We start from the raw sequence: 20010 nt of genomic DNA on the forward strand, positions 1-20010 counted from the left end.
ATGTATAGAAATAAAACTTGCATGCACTTACGTTCTAAGATTGAATGCCGTAAATTTTCAGTGGCTGTTGGTCGATAGCAGCAAGTACAGCGCCGTTCTGTAAGTCGAAGTTCTGTCCTCGCAGGTAAAAAGAGAGTATGACTTAAAGTGACCCGTCCCTCTGCTTAAATAGGGGGTAACGATGCAAGAATATATATTTTTTTTTTTGGTTTAAGAAAGGATCAAAGCTTTTAGTCCTTCCCTTGCCCCAAGGAAAAGTCACACTAGCTGATGTGCGCGACTTGGAAGTGTGAATGTTTGAATGTGTATGCAGATGGAGTTTCGACATTGGCGCGCCAGTAGACTTCCCTGGGCAACTCCCTTAAGGCCACATAAGATTTTGCTCGGAACTGACAAAGCAAAGGGCCTTTTTTTTTTACGTTAGTGTAATGACACTTCAACTGTCTGCTCGAAGTTACACTTAAAAATGGCATATATAAAGCATCCAAAGTATACAAAGTTTCACTTTTAAACATACAACTCTTGTAATATACTGGCTCAAAGTTGTGGCGTTTATGTTTAGTATGAAAATACTGAAAATTGCTGCGGATGCGTCCATAAATGTGTGTGTGCCAACGTGAAAATACATTGGGTGAATGAGAAAGATGGTCGATGATTTTCTTTGGCAAAAAATAAATGTAAAGACAGGTGTGGTGCTGAACGGGTCAGAGGCCGGATGCAATGTTTGCCATAAAAGTTGTGTTCTTCGTTTTATTATGAAAATCGTGAACATTGCTGCGTAAGTGGCGTGTGTGTGGCGTTGCGTGTGTGTGTGGCGTTGCGTGTGAGTGGCCTTGCGTGTGTGAGTGGCGTTGCGTGTGTGAGTGGCGTTGCGTGTGAGTGGCGTTGCGTGGCTGAGTGGCGTTCCTTGGGTGAGTGGCGTTGCGTGTGTGAGTGGCGTTGCGTGGGTGAGTGGCATTGCGTGGGTGAGTGCGTGTGTGTGTGGCGTTGCGTGTGTGTGTGGCGTTGCGTGTGAGTGGCCTTGCGTGTGTGAGTGGCGTTGCGTGTGTGAGTGGCGTTGCGTGTGAGTGGCGTTGCGTGGCTGAGTGGCGTTCCTTGGGTGAGTGGCGTTGCGTGGGTGAGTGGCGTTGCGTGGGTGAGTGGCATTGCGTGGGTGAGTGGGTGTGTGTGTGAGTGGCGTTGCGTGTGTGAGTGGCGTTGCGTGTGTGAGTGCCGTTGCGTGTGTGAGTGGCATTGCATGTGTGAGTGGCGTTGCGTGTGTGAGTGGCGTTGCGTGTGTGAGTGGCGTTGCATGTGTGAGTGGCGTTGCATGTGTGAGTGGCGTTGCGTGTGTGTGGCGTTGCATGTGTGAGTGGCGTGTGTGGCGTTGCGTGGCAGAGTGGCGTTGCGTGGGTGAGTGGCGTTGCGTGGTTGAGTGGCGTTGCGTGAGTGGCGTTGCGTGGGTGAGTGGCGTTGCGTGGCTGAGTGGCGTTGCGTGGCTGAGTGGCGTTGAGTGGCGTCCCGCGTGTGAGTGGCGTCGCGCGTGTGAGTGGCGTTGCGCGGCTGAGTGGCGTTGCGCGGCTGAGTGGCGTTGCGCGGCTGAGTGGCGTTGCGCGGCTGAGTGGCGTTGCGCGGCTGAGTGGCGTTGCGCGGCTGAGTGGCGTTGCGCGGCTGAGTGGCGTTGCGCGGCTGAGTGGCGTTGCGCGGCTGAGTGGCGTTGCGCGGCTGAGTGGCGTTGCGCGGCTGAGTGGCGTTGCGCGGGTAAGTGGCGTTGCGCGGGTGAGTGGCGTTGCGTGGCTGAGTGGCGTTGCGTGGCTGAGTGGCGTTGCGTGGCTGAGTGGCGTTGCGTGGCTGAGTGGCGTTGCGTGGCTGAGTGGCGTTGCGTGGGTGAGTGGCGTTGCGTGGGTGAGTGGCGTTGCGGGTGAGTGGCGTTGCGTGGGTGAGTGGCGTTGAGTGGCGTTGCGTGGCTGAGTGGCCTTACCGTAATTCGACTTGAACTGTCTGCTCCAAGTTACCCTTCAAAATAGCATGAGGGGTTGAGGGTGAGTGAGGGTGAGTGAGGGTGAGGCTGCTGCGGATGCGCCCCTTAATGTGTGTGTATAAGAAATATGGTAGTTATCCAAAAGAAGGCAACATCGGAAATGTTCCACTGAAGGCAACATAAGAAATCTTTAGTCTGTACAAGCGTCGACGTAGAATAGGCCGTTTTTAAATACCACGCTGTAGAGGGAAGTTGTGAAATACTAGACATGCTTATGTGAAGTAAATAATTTTTGTTAAAAAAACATCACGTTTCTAGTGTTAGTATTTTCGTTCAGTGGGATTGTTTAAGTTTAGCGAAAAAGCATCACGTTTCTAGTGTTAGTATTTTCTTCCAGTGACTTTGTTTTTGGGGGGGTTTGTTGTTGTTCTCGAGGTAACACCCGGCTCGCATCCTGCTGTTCTAAATTAGCACATCCCCAAAGGAACTTCACAAGTGATTACAATCTTGAACACGGCGCTTAAAGTAGTCTAGCATCCTGGAGTTTTGGTAACGAAAGCCTTGGAGTCTGTGGCCTGGCTTTGTGTTCATGTAAATGGTATTAAAGAATGGTCCCAGCAGGTCCGTCGTATTGTTGGGGGTTATGGCGGGTTGCGAGGACTGTTTAGTCACGTGGATGTGCTAGAGGCTCTGTGATGTCACTCTGTGTCGGAGGAGGGAAATAGTAGGCCCGTTGAATTGAACTGACTCTGTGTGTTTCATTCCGTTATATGACCGGTATGCGAAGGAGGCACTACAGGTCCAGAGCAGGCTCAACCCAGAAGTACTGGTCAAGCCTTTGCCACCTCCCAACCTTGAGGTCAGACTGAGCAAATAACTTGCGTGGTCTTGAGAAGGGAATACCCCTCTCACACGTAGATACACTTTAGGGCGTGTAGACACATAGTCTCCCCTACACCCCCACTAGGTAGTTTGCACTCACTTATTTTAGGTCCTGAAGAAAGCCAGTCTAGTCATAAGGCACTGGCTGAAACATGTTGACCCATTGGATGTGAGAGGTCGTAACTCGCCCCTTACATCCCCTTGCCTTATTTTTAACCGCTGACGGAGGCCCAGGTATTAAAGTCTAATTTTACCTACGGGTACTGGGACCACCGTTCAGCCGTTTTAACATCACTTCCTTAACTATCTTCACCGCACACTCAGTAAAATACCAGCTCCGCTGTAGTCAGGCGTTGAAGCACACCCGGGGCACGCTAGGTGCCACTGGGTGGGCCCGATGATGAAGCATGCCACCAACTAGGTTGGTGGGTGAGGGCTTTTTGAACACACCTGCTGGGTGTTCACACTCCGTGACAAAACATACCAGAGTCTTCCCCCTCCCCTAAAGTAACTTGAGCTAGTCTCTTTTTGATTTAATCATTCCGTTTATAAACATGTCAAAATAATAATTTTTTTTTAGGTGCAATGCTATAGATACAAGCGCTATTTTTGGCGTAGCAGGCTGTAGAGGGAGGGGTGGGAATAGTAGGTCTGCTGATTAGGGAATGTACAAGGCCATGTAGCTTGTAATGCGTCTGTCATTATTTCATTTTGTAGACGATTTCACTTTCAAGTCTTTTTGTGTTCTGAGAGCCTGGCTGTGTGCAGGGACAGAGAGGGGAGGTGCTGGCGTCTGGGGAGGGGGAGTTGAATTGCGAGTCTGGATGTGTAAGGGAACAGAGGGGAGAGGTGCTGGCGTTTGTGGGTTGTAATATTAACTGTTTTTTAGGTGCAATGCTATACATACTAACGGCGTTGCGTGTGTGAGTGGCGTTGCGTGTGTGAGTGGCGTTGCGTGTGTGAGTGGCGTTGCGTGTGTGAGAGGCGTTGCGTGTGTGTGGCGTTGCGTGTGTGAGTGGCGTTGCGTGTGAGTGGCGTTGCGTGTGTGAGTGGCGTTGCGTGTGTGAGTGGGGTTGCTTGTGAGTGGGGTTGCTTGTGAGTGGCGTTGCGGGTGAGTGGGGTTGCTTGTGAGTGGCGTTGCGTGGGTGAGTGGCGTTGCGTGGGTGAGTGGCGTTGCGTGGGTGAATGGCGTTGCGTGGGTGAGTGGCGTTGCGTGGGTGAGTGGCGTTGCGTGGGTGAGTGGCGTTGCGCGTGTGAGTGGCGTTGCGCGTGTGAGTGGCGTTGCGCGTGTGAGTGGCGTTGCGCGTGTGAGTGGCGTTGCGCGTGTGAGTGGCGTTGCGCGGGTGAGTGGCGTTGCGCGTGTGAGTGGCGTTGCGCGTGTGAGTGGCGTTGCGCGTGGCTGAGTGGCGTTGCGCGTGGCTGAGTGGCGTTGCGTGGCTGAGTGGCGTTGCGTGGGTGAGTGGCGTTGCGTGCCTGAGTGGCGTTGCGTGCCTGAGTGGCGTTGCGTGCCTGAGTGGCGTTGCGTGCCAGAGTGGCGTTGCGTGGGTGAGTGGCGTTGCGTGGGTGAGTGGCGTTGCGTGGGTGAGTGGCGTTGCGTGGGTGAGTGGCGTTGCGTGGGTGAGTGGCGTTGCGTGGCTGAGTGACGTTGCGTGGCTGAGTGGCGTTGCGTGGCTGAGTGGCATTGCGTGGCTGAGTGGCGATGCGTGGGTGAGTGGCGTTACGAATGAATCTAAGCTGCGAGATGTGGCATAACAGAAGGATTGGTACTGCGTGCACCACTGCTTGGGGTATCTGCGAGATTTGTGTAAGTAAATGGAGAGGGGGGTGAGAGTTGGAAGAGAGAGTGAAACAGGCAGAAACGTGGAGAGTTAAAAGAAAGAGGGAATGAATCTAAGCTGCGAGATGTGGCATAACAGAAGGATTTGTAGTGCGTGCACCGCTGCTTGGGGTACGACAAACAGGAGATGGTGACTAAAGTTTCAAACATGAGGTTGGAAGGCAGTGAAGTGAAATGTGAGGAGGCACCTCTTCAAATTGTAAAACAGACGGAGGGCATTGCTGTGGGGAGGGGGTGTAGGAGAAATGCACATTGCGGGCTGCTGCGCCAACATGCTTGCTGTTCTGATGTCCCTGTGTTAAGACTGGCTTTAATACACTTTCAAGCACGGTATGAATTGGTTCCATAGGCAGTGCATGACGGTGTGCTATGACGTATTGTTGGAGCGGTGTTATTCTAACGAGGTCTTCGAGATATCTGTGTAACGCATTCAGCCGGTCCTTCCATTATTTGCTAGCGTTTTATTACTAAAAGAAACAAAACTACGAGTCCCAGAATGCAATGTTGTAGCTAAAAGCCCGGGACTGCTCGTGAAGTGTTATGGCTGAGTGGCGTTGCGTGGCTGAGTGGCGTTGCGTGGCTGAGTGGCGTTGCGTGTGTGAGTGGCGTTGCGTGTGTGAGTGGCGTTGCGTGTGTGAGTGGCGTTGCGTGGCTGAGTGGCGTTACGTGGCTGAGTGGCGTTGCGTGGGTGAGTGGCGTTGCGTGGGTGAGTGGCGTTGCGTGGGTGAGTGGCGTTGCGTGGGTGAGTGGCGTTGCGTGGGTGAGTGGCGTTGCGTGGGTGAGTGGGTGAGTGGCGTTGCGGGTGAGTGGCGTTGCGTGGGTGAGTGGCGTTGAGTGGCGTTGCGTGGCTGAGTGGCGTTGCGTGGCTGAGTGGCCTTACCGTAATTCGACTTGAACTGTCTGCTCCAAGTTACCCTTCAAAATAGCATGAGGGGTTGAGGGTGAGTGAGGGTGAGTGAGGGTGAGGCTGCTGCGGATGCGCCCCTTAATGTGTGTGTATAAGAAATATGGTAGTTATCCAAAAGAAGGCAACATCGGAAATGTTCCACTGAAGGCAACATAAGAAATCTTTAGTCTGTACAAGCGTCGACGTAGAATAGGCCGATTTTAAATACCACGCTGTAGAGGGAAGTTGTGAAATACTAGACATGGTTATGTGAAGTAAATAATTTTTGTTAAAAAAACATCACGTTTCTAGTGTTAGTATTTTCGTTCAGTGGGATTGTTTAAGTTTAGCGAAAAAGCATCACGTTTCTAGTGTTAGTATTTTCTTCCAGTGACTTTGTTTTTGGGGGGGTTTGTTGTTGTTCTCGAGGTAACACCCGGCTCGCATCCTGCTGTTCTAAATTAGCACATCCCCAAAGGAACTTCACAAGTGATTACAATCTTGAACACGGCGCTTAAAGTAGTCTAGCATCCTGGAGTTTTGGTAACGAAAGCCTTGGAGTCTGTGGCCTGGCTTTGTGTTCATGTAAATGGTATTAAAGAATGGTCCCAGCAGGTCCGTCGTATTGTTGGGGGTTATGGCGGGTTGCGAGGACTGTTTAGTCACGTGGATGTGCTAGAGGCTCTGTGATGTCACTCTGTGTCGGAGGAGGGAAATAGTAGGCCCGTTGAATTGAACTGACTCTGTGTGTTTCATTCCGTTTATAAACATGTCAAAATATTACATGTTTTTTAGGTGCAATGCTATAGATACAAGCGCTATTTTTGGCGTAGCAGGCTGTAGAGGGAGGGGTGGGAATAGTAGGTCTGCTGATTAGGGAATGTACAAGGCCATGTAGCTTGTAATGCGTCTGTCATTATTTCATTTTGTAGACGATTTCAATTTCAAGTCTTTTTGTGTTCTGAGAGCCTGGCTGTGTGCAGGGACAGAGAGGGGAGGTGCTGGCGTCTGGGGAGGGGGAGTTGAATTGCGAGCCTGGATGTGTACGGGAACAGAGGGGAGAGGTGCTGGCGTTTGTGGGTTGTAATATTAACTGTTTTTTAGGTGCAATGCTATACATACTAACGGCGTTGCGTGGCTGAGTGGCGTTCCTTGGGTGAGTGGCGTTGCGTGGGTGAGTGGCGTTGCGTGGGTGAGTGGCGTTGCGTGGGTGAGTGGCGTTGCGTGGGTGAGTGGCGTTGCGTGGGTGAGTGGCGTTGCGTGTGAGTGGCGTTGCGTGTGTGAGTGGCGTTGCGTGTGTGAGTGGCGTTGCGTGGCTGAGTGGCGTTGCGTGGCTGAGTGGCGTTGCGTGGCTGAGTGGCGTTGCGTGGCAGAGTGGCAGTGCGTGGCTGAGTGGCGTTGCATGTGTGCGTGGCGTTGCGTGGCTGAGTGGCGTGTGAGTGGCATTGCGTGGGTGAGTGGCGTTGCGTGGGTGAGTGGCGTTGCGTGGGTGAGTGGCGTTGCGTGGGTGAGTGGCGTTGCGTGGGTGAGTGGCGTTGCGTGGGTGAGTGGCGTTGCGTGGGTGAGTGGCGTTGCGTGGCTGAGTGGCGTTGCGTGGCTGAGTGGCGTTGCGTGGCTGAGTGGCGTTGCGTGGCTGAGTGGCGTTGCGTGGCTGAGTGGCGTTGCGTGGCTGAGTGGCGTTGCGTGGGTGAGTGGCGTTGCGTGGGTGAGTGGCGTTGCGTGAGTGGCGTTGCGTGGGTGAGTGGCGTTGCGTGGCTGAGTGGCGTTGCGTGGCTGAGTGGCGTTGCGTGGCTGAGTGGCGTTGCGTGGGTGAGTGGCGTTGCGTGGCTGAGTGGCGTTGCGTGGCTGAGTGGCAGTGAGTGGCTGAGTGGCGTTGCATGTGTGCGTGGCGTTGCGTGTGTGAGTGGCGTGCATGAGTGGCGTTGCGTGGGTGAGTGGCGTTGCGTGGCTGAGTGGCGTTGCGTGGGTGAGTGGCGTTGCGTGGCTGAGTGGCGTTGCGTGCGTGAGTGGCGTTGCGTGCCTGAGTGGCGTTGCGTGGCTGAGTGAAACAGGCAGAAACGTAAATGGAGAGGGGGGTGAGAGTTAAAAGAGAGAGTGAAACAGGCAGAAACGTGGAGAGTTAAAAAAAAAAGCAAATGAATCTAAGCTGCGAGATGTGGCATAACAGAAGGATTGGTACTGCGTGCACCGCTGCTTGGGGTATCTGCGAGATTTGTGTAAGTAAATGGAGAGGGGGTGAGAGTTGGAAGAGAGAGTGAAACAGGCAGAAACGTGGGGAGTTAAAAGAAAGAGGGAATGAATCTAAGCTGCGAGATGTGGCATAACAGAAGGATTGGTACTGCGTGCACCGCTGCTTGGGGTATCTGCGAGATATGTGTAAGTAAATGGAGAGGGGGGTGAGAGTTAAAAGAGAGAGTGAAACAGGAAGAAACGTGGAGAGTTAAAAGAAAGAGCGAATGAATCTAAGCTGCGAGATGTGGCATAACAGAAGGATTGGTACTGCGTGCACCGCTGCTTGGGGTATCTGCGAGATTTGTGTAAGTAAATGGAGAGGGGGGTGAGAGTTAAAAGAGAGAGTGAAACAGGCAGAAACGTGGAGAGTTAAAAGAAAGAGCGAAAGAATCTAAGCTGCGAGATGTGGCATAACAGAAGGATTGGTACTGCGTGCACCGCTGCTTGGGGTATCTGCGAGATTTGTGTAAGTAAATGGAGAGGGGGGTGAGAGTTGGAAGAGAGAGTGAAACAGGCAGAAACGTGAATCTAAGCTGCGAGACGGAGAGGGAGGGAGAGAGGAGGAAAAAGAGAGGGGGAGTGAGACAGAGGGAGGAACACAGTTAGAGTGAGACAGAGGAAGACAGGAGAGAGGGAGGGGGAGCTATAGATGTAGGGAGAGCGCGAGAGAAAGAGAGCGATAAAATTATGTGTATGCCGGGAGGGCTCAGTGCACGAAGCCTTCGGCTGCAGGGTCCTGTGATTAACTTCATGGTCAGTTTTATGTTGTTGCTGTCCCTCCAAGCGCAATGCCGCTGCCAGCAATACCAGCATCAAAGAAAACAAGACGGAGGGAAGAGAGGGGAGAGGGGAGAGGGGAGGGGGGAGGAGAAATGCGACACGGCGGGAAGGGGCAGGCAGGATGACTCAGGGGAGGGGGCGGAGCGGGGCAGAGCGGCATGTGGGTGTGAACAAGCCGGGCCTTTGAAGTGAAGCTAAGTTTCACTTCAAAGGTGTCGGAGGAATGCGGGCGGCTGTGCACGCGCTTTTAAGCTCAATGCACATGCGCATTGAGCTTAAAAGTCACGGGCACTGCAAGGAATCGCCACGATTCCTTGAAAGTTAGATAAAGTCTGGATGAGCCCCTATAGTCTCGCTTGCTCGATGCGCATGCGCATCGACAGGCGAGACCTAAAAATGTGCGCATCACCAAGTAAAGTGTTCTGATTTGTTTTGATCCTATAAAAATCTTTTTTTTTTTACCACAGAATTATGAATATTTGTCTTCATAACTAGTGAAATATATTTAAAATGTTTGAACAGTTCACTTATTAGCTACTTTAGTATTGTTAAAAAAAAAGCCTGAAAACGTACAGCCTTTCATTTCACGTGCTTTACACAGCGTGATTGTCACATAGCTCACGTTACTAAATCCTCTAACTTCAGTCACAGAAAGAAAAATAAATGTAGGAAGACAAACTGACTTTTGACCTGTCTCTGACAGCTGAGGAAATGTGACAAGATAACACGATTTAACCCCTTCGCTGCTGGGCTGTTTCCGCCGCTGTGCGGTAAACAAAAGAACAGGGCGGGGCCGTGACGAACCCCAGCCGTCATCCGTACACGAGCACCATGGAGCGTGACGGCTGGAGTTCGTCACCAGCATGCAAGGGGTTAAAGGCATCTTTATTGCTCATTTACTCTTTGTGAGCAAGCAGAACACCTGATGTCGGCTCACCACAACGGGTGAGTAGGCTCTAAAAATAGCTAGTCCTAGTTAAATCTGGCACGCCTTAGCGAGTGGATTTTTTTACCCCCGACCTGGCAAAAAAAGGCTGCACCAAAAACTGGGCCCACCTGCTGACCCCTGGGCTAGCAAAAAGAGGACTGTACCTGTAATGTCCTGCTCGACGAAAAATAGTCCCCAAGCCCTGGACAGAGGAAGTGACTCCAAGAGTCAGGTGCGTGACTTCCTGTTACAGCTACAGGACCACAAAAGCTGAAGAAGTCTGGCTAGGAGAGTTGGTAGCCACAAACGCTTAACTGCCGCCGACTACCAAAGTGCTACCTGCGAGACAGAGTCCCAACACTCAAAAGTTGCATATGAGTCTGATGGTCTGGGAATCATCGCATTGCAGTTCAGGCGCCCAAGACTGACGCTAACCTCAGTTAAAGGAAACACTGTTTTTGCTTTAACTGGAGACCAGTAGAGCAGTGGCAACTAGTTTTTGGCCGTTCCTCAACCAGACTTTGAGGGACCCAGTCACCCCACTCTGTTTGTGGACTGGGTGCAGGGCGTCCTGGATGACCACCGTTACATGATCAGCATCCTACGTATCAAGTACCATTGCATCAAGACCACTCCATTGTGGTCTATGGCCTTTTGGCCATAGAGCCTCAAACTAGACTAAAGACTACTTTGACTGCAAGGAATATGTCCCTTACATCACGACTACTCCATTGATGTCCATGACGCTTCGCCCTTAGAGCCTGGAACTGAACTGAAGACTGTTTTCAGTGCAATATATCTGTCCCTCCAAGCCTCATTTGCCCTGTGACTCGATCCCCGCAAGTCTTAGTTACCTAGACCGGGCCAAAGTAACTACTAACCGCGGTAGTTGCTAATGCTTGTTTGTGATTTGAATGAAAGCAGTGATTTATTTAATTAAATACTATCTCCAGGACCCTCTTGTGGATTTTGTACATTTTGGTATCTAAAAAGTAATAAAATAAGAGCTATTTTTCTAAGTTGGTGTCTGATTTTCTTTGTGTTTCAATCTTACTCAACAGTTTGGTACTTCTAAATGCTGTTGCACTTGTTTCTTTGACAAAGCCTGGCTGCTGTAAACCACAGCTACCCAGGGTTGAGCTAAGGTTTTGAAAATGAGCTTGACTGGACCCAAGACACGGTGAGGTTGCACAACCACACCATATAATAAACCCCTTTCTTCACAGTGGTATAAACCAAGGACAAGTAAACACTATAGACTGTGCCATCAAACTAAGCAGACCCCAGTCCTCACTGCCTGTGTTTACCCTGTTTAACTAACTGAAAAAAGAGCCCTGGAAGACACCAGTTTAGCACCTGTTTTAAGACATTGAACATTTTATTGTGTAGCGAAGCTGTGATGGAATCCCTAAAAGTAACTAATGCCATCTTGAAGATTGGTTTTGTTAATTTCTTGAGTATACCAGAAAATAAACTGTTAGAGCATTTAGCTCAAGCCTTCAAGACATTGCTCCCCTCCGAACTTCCAAGTTGTATATTTTATCTGTGTAACATGTATCATTTTTAATGTTTCAACAACTTCTTGAGCTTAGCCGAAAAGAAAGTAGAAGGTTTAAGTTGTATGCTCTGAAGACATATGTTGCTCTCCTCTGAGCTCCAGTGTTGCATATTTTAATTGTGCAAAAGGTCTTTTTTATCTTTTGTATATTTTACCACGCAACAGTTTTAATTAACTATATATGAATTAAATAAATGTTAGCATGAAAAGGTGTCTCTACCTGCAGGAGGAATGTCGCTCAAGCCCTTAACACCCCTTTGTCTAGAAAAAAGGTTCTATAAGCTATCTGGACTGGAGGGCCCGAAGCTCACTCACACTGCATGCTGATGTTATCGCAAACAGGACAACCATTTATAAGCTGAGGAGGCACAACAGACAACTGTGCATTGGTTTGTGTGTAATAACCACATTTTAAGCTCCACCACAAATGGCTTTGCTGGAAACATATGTTGCAAACTGTCAGAACCCCTTTCACAAGGCTTGCAGGGGTTACTGGGCCTGCCGGTGGTGCATGAGGCCTTTGACTCCTGATGTCCCACGGCCTGACCCACTATGGATCCTGAACATCTGGGCCAATAACCCCTTCTGCACTCAACTCCGTGATCCCCCCTTGAGTTTGGAGCTCTGGTGTTTCACTGACAAATCCCTGTTCCATCAGGTCCTCACAATGTGGTCGGGGTTATTCCTCATTCACTGGTGGCCGCATACAGGGAAGGCTCACTAGTAGGCCTTAACTCAAAAGTCCAATGTGACTCTTAGGCAATAATCAAGTGTTTTTGCGCTGAAGAGCTTTTATTGAGACCCCTGGGCCGGTAGGGCTGTTACTGCTATTACCAGCTCTAATAGAGCGGAAGCATGCAGCATCACAACGGGTGCCTTATTTGGGGGTACTCTCAAGACTCTGGTCCTGCTTGGTGAGTCTGCTGCCTCTCTCCTCTGAGCCTTCGTGGGAGGTTCTGGCAGCGATCAGATGTTTTTTTGTGCTCCATCTGTACGGTATGTTCTGTGCTCTCCAACAGGGGGGCAGGTTGATTCTAATTCTTCTGATCTGAGTCCTAGTGATGTGACAGTGCATCCTCACCCTGTCCCCGAGGTCCGGCTAGGTGCAGTCCTCCATGCTTCTCATGACCTATGGGCCATCACGCTTCATAGATTTCGGGCTTGGGCCGGATCTTCACAGCACCATTATTTCCAGCAGCACCTCCTGGCATATGGTTTTGCCCCACTTCTGGTACCCTAGGCGCCAGTCCTCACCTCACGGCAGTCCCTCCTGGCACAGGTGGTTGCTGCTATGATCCTGTGCACGCTTCTGATTTTGTTTATCTGCTAGTATCGTCAACGGTGGCCCCTCCTGACATACAGGTCACTGCAGCAATGCAGTGTCAGCTTTGCTCTCACCTCAGAGCACAAAATCCACTGATACCTTCACATGGCCTGTTGCTGGCATACGACAGACGCTGACTTTTTTTTGGGGGGGGGGGGGGATTTTCAAAAACCTTTATTGACAACATTTCAAAGAAATAATACATACCTACATCGAATCAGAGCACCGCATTCATTAGTACATTTGCTGTAAAATCAAAAAGTCAATAAGGCAAGTCAGCATGAGGCAACAGCTTTTACAGACATCGCGAGGGCACATTTGAACAACAAACCACTGCAGTGGAGGAACATATAGACTGCAAGGGAAAAAGGAGCAGGCCTGACATGAGGGGAGTAAGGACGGGAAAGGCGTGGCTACTGACCATCACCGGCGGCCGCCACGGGCGAAATGCCGGCAGGGAGCGCGGGAGAGGCAGACTAGCTCTGAGGTGCATGAGCATGGAGGTATGTAACTAGGGGGCCCCAAATATCAAGCGGGCATGAGATCCCAGAATTCAGATAGTAGGATCTGGCAGCGTGATGCATCCTCCAGCCATTGGGCGAACATAGGCGCAGGTCTACGGCCCCAGCACATGGACACCCTACATTGCGCGAGGACAAGCAGCATGGCAATCAAGCGTTCGAGGGGACTGGGCAATATTTAACAAAGCCTAGGAGGCATATCGAGGGATCAGGCTGAACAGGAGCAGAGGTGATGTTGGATATTGCAGAACAAACCCACCCGCCAGTAGTCGGAGACCTTTGGACACAACCAAGCAAGATGGGAGAAGTCCGTGGCAGGAGCAGAACAGCGCTGGCATCTGTCACTGGGAATGAGTCCTAATTTATGAAGCTGAACAGGGGTGTGATAGAGCCTGTGCAAATATTTAAAATGGTATGAGGCGCAGGCGATAGTTCGGAGATAATCGCTTTGTTTGGTTGCAACAGTAAAGCCAATCGGCCTGGGAAATTTCTATACCGAGGTCCTTGCCCCATGCCAAACGAGCACAGTTGGTGGTGATAGAGGTGGCCGCCAGCATGAGGGCATAGAGTTTAGAAACCAACCTCTGAGGAGTGGGAGACGAATATAAGAAATCGAGAGTGGACATCGAAGGAGGGGGCTGGGGGAACGTGGGATGTATCTCCCTACAGATGGCCCGCAACTGATAAAAACGTAGAGTGTCCATGGGACCAGAATTGGCAGCGGGAGAATAGAACGTGTCAACCAGGTAGAGGTCCGCTAAAGTTGTCAGGCCTAGGCGGGCGGCGTGCTTAGCCATACCGGAGGTCTGGAGAGGAGGAAAGACAGGGTGCCGAACAATCGGCATCGTATTTGCCGATAGCAATGGAGCATCGGACAGAGGGCGAGGCCCATCCAAGGCCCAACGCAGGGTCTCAACCGTTTCTAATTCAGTGTTTGGGCGTTTGGCAGGGGCGAACAGGGCGGTAGCGAGCGGCCAGGGGCCGCAAGATCAGCTTCAACAGCCACGTGTGGCTGGAATGGAGTGGGGTGGATCCAGACATGCAAAAAACTGGCCTGAGCACATAATGCATATAGCTTAAAGTTGGGAGCACCCAGGCCACCGCACAACATCGGGAGGGTGCCACCAGTCGCTGCCTTGAATCTGCACATGGTCAAAGACCCAACTGGGGGGGCAGCCATCTCCTCACACTAGGAGTCAACTCGACGGGGCCCCCACTGGACCTCACTCCTTCCAGCAATCTTTTCTTCACAGAGCACACTGGTCTTGGCAAGCAGGCTCCAAAGCAGCTGGTCTTGGATTCCGTGGGTGATGTCCCCACACCCAGCAGGGAGACTTGCAGGCCTTGGCCCCCCAGACCTGGTCACAGGCGGAAGTCTTGCAGAGCTTCCCCCTCCGCACACAGCCCGTCTGGCTGCTTGAGGTTTTTGGGACATAGTCCATTTCCAGACACCAAATGTGATTTAGGGTCTGGGTCTTTGAAGTTTTATGTTGGGGTTCTGCTTCTGTTGAAGTGCATACTTCTCCTTTCCCTCTTCCCCTTGATAGGCTGTCTGTCACAACAGGAGAGACTCCAGAGCTGATAGTCCCACAACTCATGCCATGGGAGTGACCAGAGTTTACACTTGGATGTCAGCCAAAGTGATATGTGTATCAAAAGGTTAATCTCTGGCTCCCAGCCCGACCCTTTGGGATACCCTTTGAAGTGTACAGGGGGAGTTTCTCTCTTCTGTCTCATTGTGTCCTGCCCAGCTCACAGGAATGCAGCAATACACAAATTGTCTGGAGGATTACTGTACCTCTTCATAACTGCACCACGGAGGCTTGAGTTTCCCAAAATCGAACCGAGGCTCCTCAATGTTATATACCATCACAGGCTCACATACAATCAGCACACACATTCACTCTGTGTGCACTGCTCAGTACTGTAGCATTTTTTACTTTGCCACTTGCAAGCACACATGCAGCCGGTACACACATTTACCACATGGGCACTGCACTCCACACTATACCCTTCATTGACTGTACCCCTCGCAGGTATACATATACCCCATGTACATGTACTCGCCATGCATGCATGCACTGCACAGCAATAATCTATACCTGTACTGTACTCTTCACAGGCACACATACAACCATTGCAGAATCACCAGTTCTGCACTGTGCAGTGCTCTAACTGATATAGGCCAGGGATGAGTTAAGCACATAGCAGCAGACCATTGAAAAGGTGAGTGAGTCTGTAGGCCTCATTCCGGTGACACAGGTTAAAAAGAACCTTTTCATTACACTGTATGCTGCGACCATCACGCTTGTGCTGTGTAAGTCTTGGTCAAGGCAGTAACCTTCCACCACTATGTGTAGTGCTTTGGGCACCCCTCCTGGTACAGCACAATTGTATGAGACAAGCCTTTGTCATGGCACATACACAAGACCTGTCTTTGCCTACAACACAAAAATTAGCATTGTGGATCCAGAGAACAATACAGTTGGGCACTCAAGACAGGGGTTCACGCCTTTTACAATGCAAAGGATATTTCCGTCCTAACATAAACCTTTAGAGAAAATCATTACAGGCGATTTGAATTGGGACGGCTGATCTGGCAAACGTAAAAAGGCTGAGGGGGCAGACAAATAACCTTTAACAGTTACCCACAGCTAGTCATTGCTGGTCCAAAGAAAAAGCAGACAATGCAACAAGGCCAACAAAAAAATCTTTTTGTTGGGCTTAGGACTCATTGCACTTTACCGCTGCTAACCATTGCTAAAGTGTTAGTGCTCTCTCCTTTAAAAATAGCAAAACTGGCTTATCCCTAATATGCATATTTAATTTACTTATAAGTCCCTAGTAGATTGCTATACCATATACCTAGGGCCTGTAAATAAAATGATGCTAGTGGGCCTGCAGCATTTATTGTGCCACTCGTTTTAGGAGCCCCATAAAACATGTCCCCGACCTGCCATTGCATCCTGACAACAGTTTTAAACTGGCAATTCAACTTGGCAATATAACCCCCATGCCAAGCCTTAAACTCCCCTTTTATTTCATATAAGCCACCTCTAAGGAAGGCCCCAGTTAGCCCATAGGTCTGGGTGCATTCTAATTAAAAGGTTGAACATGTACTTTTGGTTTTACCTGCCCAAATGGTGTATTACTCTTAAATTTATTTTTCCCTACTGTGCGGTCTATCCCATAGGATAACATTGGTTTGCCTTATTACATGTAACAAGCTCGTTTTTGATTGGGAAGAGGTAAGCATTTTACGTTTGGTATCTGAGAAATAGTAATTAAAAATCCTTTTAAATGGTGAAGTTGGATTCTAAGTAACCATTTCGAAATACCACTATTCGAAAGTTTGCATGTTCCTGCCTTAAACTATTTGGTGCCTGCAGGCTCTCCCCAGTCATGTGACTGGTGTAGTTGGCAGTTGTAATTTGTTTATTCCTCCGAAACAGCCACAGAGTAGTGGGATTAGGTGTGCCTGGATGGGCCATCAACTAGCAAGAGGGTGGGTTAGGAGCTGGGCACAGTCCCACATGCAACTGGATATGCTGTGCCCTGCCTTCACACTAAGGATTTTGTCATCCCTGCATTATTCATGGATCCAACCAGGAGCCTGGACAGGGAAGTCGGGAACCTTCAAGGACTATAAAGTAGCAGAAGTTTCTAGAGATTTCCGTGGCGTTGCACCGTGGATAGTTAATTACGAGACATAAGATCACATTTGCAGCAGTTAGAGGGGGAGCTAAAGAAGCTGGAAGGTGAGATGGGGAATGTTGCAAACTGTGTTCTCCAAGCAGAATTCAGAGATAAACTCTCCGAATGTAAAAATACTGCAGAGAGAGAAACCTGCGTTGGAGGGAAATATTTCTTGGCACGCAAGTTCGGGGAAGGGGAGCGGCCACGGAGGTCCCTGGCGGAAGAAATCCGTAAACCTCGCTTCTCTAATTACGTGATGGAGATTATCGATGACGACGGGGCGAGACAGAAAAGATATGCTAACAACTTTTACCACATACAATGCCAACTTTTATAGATCTCGCAGGCAACAACCACTTGACTTATCTAGTTATCTGAGTGACGTAGCTATCGGTTGGCTAGGAGACACACAAAGGGAATTCCTTGCGGCGCCTCTTGAAGCAGGTGAAATTGGTCCTGCAATCATGCAAATCATGCAAATTATGTCAAAGCCCCCAGGTCAGATGGCCTCCTGATAGATTTTTACAAAACGTATATCAATCAACTGATCCCCATATTAAAAGAGGTCTATGAAGAAGCCCAAGAAACAGGCATTCTCCTGGGCTCGATGAGAGAAGCTCTCATTTCATCACTCCTAAAGCCAGGTAAACACTCAAACAAATGCGACTCATATAGGCCGCTTTCCTTAATCAATAATGACACAACAATTCTTGCCAAGGTATTGGCTAATAGACTAAGCCTCCTGATGGAGAAACTAGTGTTGCCTGACCAGGCTGGATTTATTCCAGGGAGAGCGACATCTCTCGACCTCCGTACGTTATTCTCCATACTGCAAAATGTGGACCCTCAACTGGCACTCGTGGCGGTCCTAGATGCCACAAAGGCCTTTGATTCGGTTGAATGGGACAATTTATTTGCCATACTACAGTGCACAGGGATTCCCATAGGATTCCAGGCGTGGATACGCCTACTATATAATTCCCCAGCAACCAAGGTTCTTGTTAATGGTCATACTTCATCATCATTTTCTGTTACACGGGGCACCAAGCAGGGATGTCTGCTTTCCCCCCCCCTGCTTTTTACGCTTGCAATAGAGCCTCTTGTGGCCAAAGTGAGACAGCAATACCAGGACAAAGCTTTGCGCTGTCACCTGTGTCCCAAACTCATCTCCTTATACGCAGATGATATTACCCTCCATCTCAGAAACCCGCAACAGAATCTGAACCTTATATTGAGGGAATTTGTCCGGTTTGGGGAACTCTCAGGAATACATGTAAATTGGGGGTAATTCCAGATCTTCCCACTTACTGCATCTGAGAAGCCATTCACTCCTGACTTCCTTATAGAATGGTGTGACACAGAGGTGAAATATTTAGGAATACACATCACTACTAACCGGTCTGAACTGATGCGTTTAACTATGGTAGGACCCTGGAAAAATCACTAGCTGTGTGTCAGAATACCAATCTATTCCACAGGAGTCGAAGATGGTCCCAATGCCCCTCCACCAATGCCCTCACCAGAAATAACTTCTTGGTAAGCACAACAGCCGGGGGAAAGGGGAAGTGGAGGAAAAGAGAGACTGCCTCTGTATGAAGGCACTCGAGAACTTCTTGCGTCTCCGCTTCTCTGGTCAGGGCTGGTTACACAGCATCTGTATCAGGCAAGAGAAAATACACACAGTCTTACTCCTTGATTTCTAAATTTATATTCAACAATACCCTTTTTCTCTAACTACCCCACCAACTGGAGGCGTTAACTTCTCTCTATGTATCTTGCTTTCTTGCTTTTCTTTCGGTAGAATATATTTTTAATACTTGTCTATCTCTGCTTGTGTCCATATAGAGCTTCACTCTTCATGAATAATTATTTTCACAGAAAGTTTTTTAAGCCATCTCAGTTCAAATAACTAAACAGTGACTGACTTACTGGTTGCATCCGTTTCCTTTTATATATCCAAAACGATACCTTGGTCTTCAAGCTGACAAAAAAACGAATTTTGAGAAGCTTAACTAAGTCTTTTACCGCGCACTAGCTAAACTACACTGACTCTTATAACGCTCAAAAATGTTTGGCACAGTGGAAGAATTCAAAATATTGTTCTCGGAACCTTCCGAGATTCTAAACGAGAAACGAGCATTGCAATGGTTTCACCTTTGGAAAAATTAGAGCTATTGGCATTGTAAATGACAACATTTGTATTTATGTGTTGGTTTTGAAAACAGATAAATAAACGGCATTGTCATTTACATTGCCGTTAGCTTAATCTCTCGCAAATGTGAGATCTATTGTACCCTACGGCAATTTTGGGCGCCTTTCTGACCTATCCTTGGAGCAATCATCTCTCTGCAAGGCTTTAATTCGTCATTAGTGATACCATATGGGGCTGCAGTATAATCAGTGACCCTAAGGCAGGCCAGTAAACAAACATCTACAAAGCAAATGATAGCAGGCAGCCTCTTGAAAGAGATCTATTCCTTACAACAGTCTGCGGGAAAGGAACAAAGCGCCGAACTGGGTTAGCCTAAGAGTAGATAAAACTTTTCATATCAAAGCAATTCGTGCGCGTCCTTTTATCTCAGTCCCCAGTGACCTTCTAACCACCTGGCATTATGCATGTTAATGGGTTTCTGGGTCTGCCACAAGCGCTGCCTCTGGGTAAAAATATCCAGTCCCCTGCCCTCAATTTATACCACAGCAGCTGGTATCCTTGGCTGCTAAAGACATCGGCCCCTGGAAATGGCATACAAGTTTGTGGTTCAGGGCGCAACTGCACAACAGCAAGATTCCGGCATAAACAGAGCACAACCAAGCATGCGCCTTAAAGTTAGTGCTTAGACACATAAGCATGGTAGCACTAGAATACATTGTCAGAATATCAACTGACATGAATATCGTCTCCTAGAAACCGTTTACTAAAATATCACTGTACTGAAGGTAACAAGAGAACAGCTACAAACGATAATTGGGAAACTATATTTTGCCAGTTGTAGGTCCCTAGCTTGCAACAGCTTGCAGCAAAATGTACAAATCCAAATGTGCTGGTTCCTGAGCTCCCATCCCCCACTGTGGCAGCCGCGAGTGGTCAGTCTCGGATAGTGTGTGATGTCGAGGACAGCAGCGGAATGGCTGATTCATGGGATGTCTAGACAACATCAAACTTAAGAAAGCTACCACATGCAAACGGCAGCAGCCCCCCTGACACTGCGTCTTCTTCACATGTCTGGTGGCTGAGGCTCTTCCGGAGCATACCCGGTTCCCGGAGCAGTTTTACTCAGATAATAATCTAAAGCCCATATTTTGGAAACACTTGGACTGTGCCATCTCTTTCACGGGAAGGTGAGAGGGTTGTCGTTTCACGCACTGACTTCTCATTGAAGAGGGAGAACTTCAAAGCCATTTCAGA

General features: G+C 49.3%; 1 protein-coding gene across 4 annotated transcripts in view; it reads left to right on the top strand.

Moving 5' to 3' along the window:
* Nucleotides 1-20010, top strand: part of TBC1D23 (TBC1 domain family member 23) — a 656146-nt gene that overhangs the window by 65830 nt on the left and 570306 nt on the right. The window lies entirely within an intron of this gene.

The sequence above is a fragment of the Lissotriton helveticus genome, chromosome 8 (genome assembly GCF_964261635.1).
Source record: "Lissotriton helveticus chromosome 8, aLisHel1.1, whole genome shotgun sequence".
NCBI classification, from domain to species: Eukaryota; Metazoa; Chordata; class Amphibia; order Caudata; family Salamandridae; genus Lissotriton; species Lissotriton helveticus.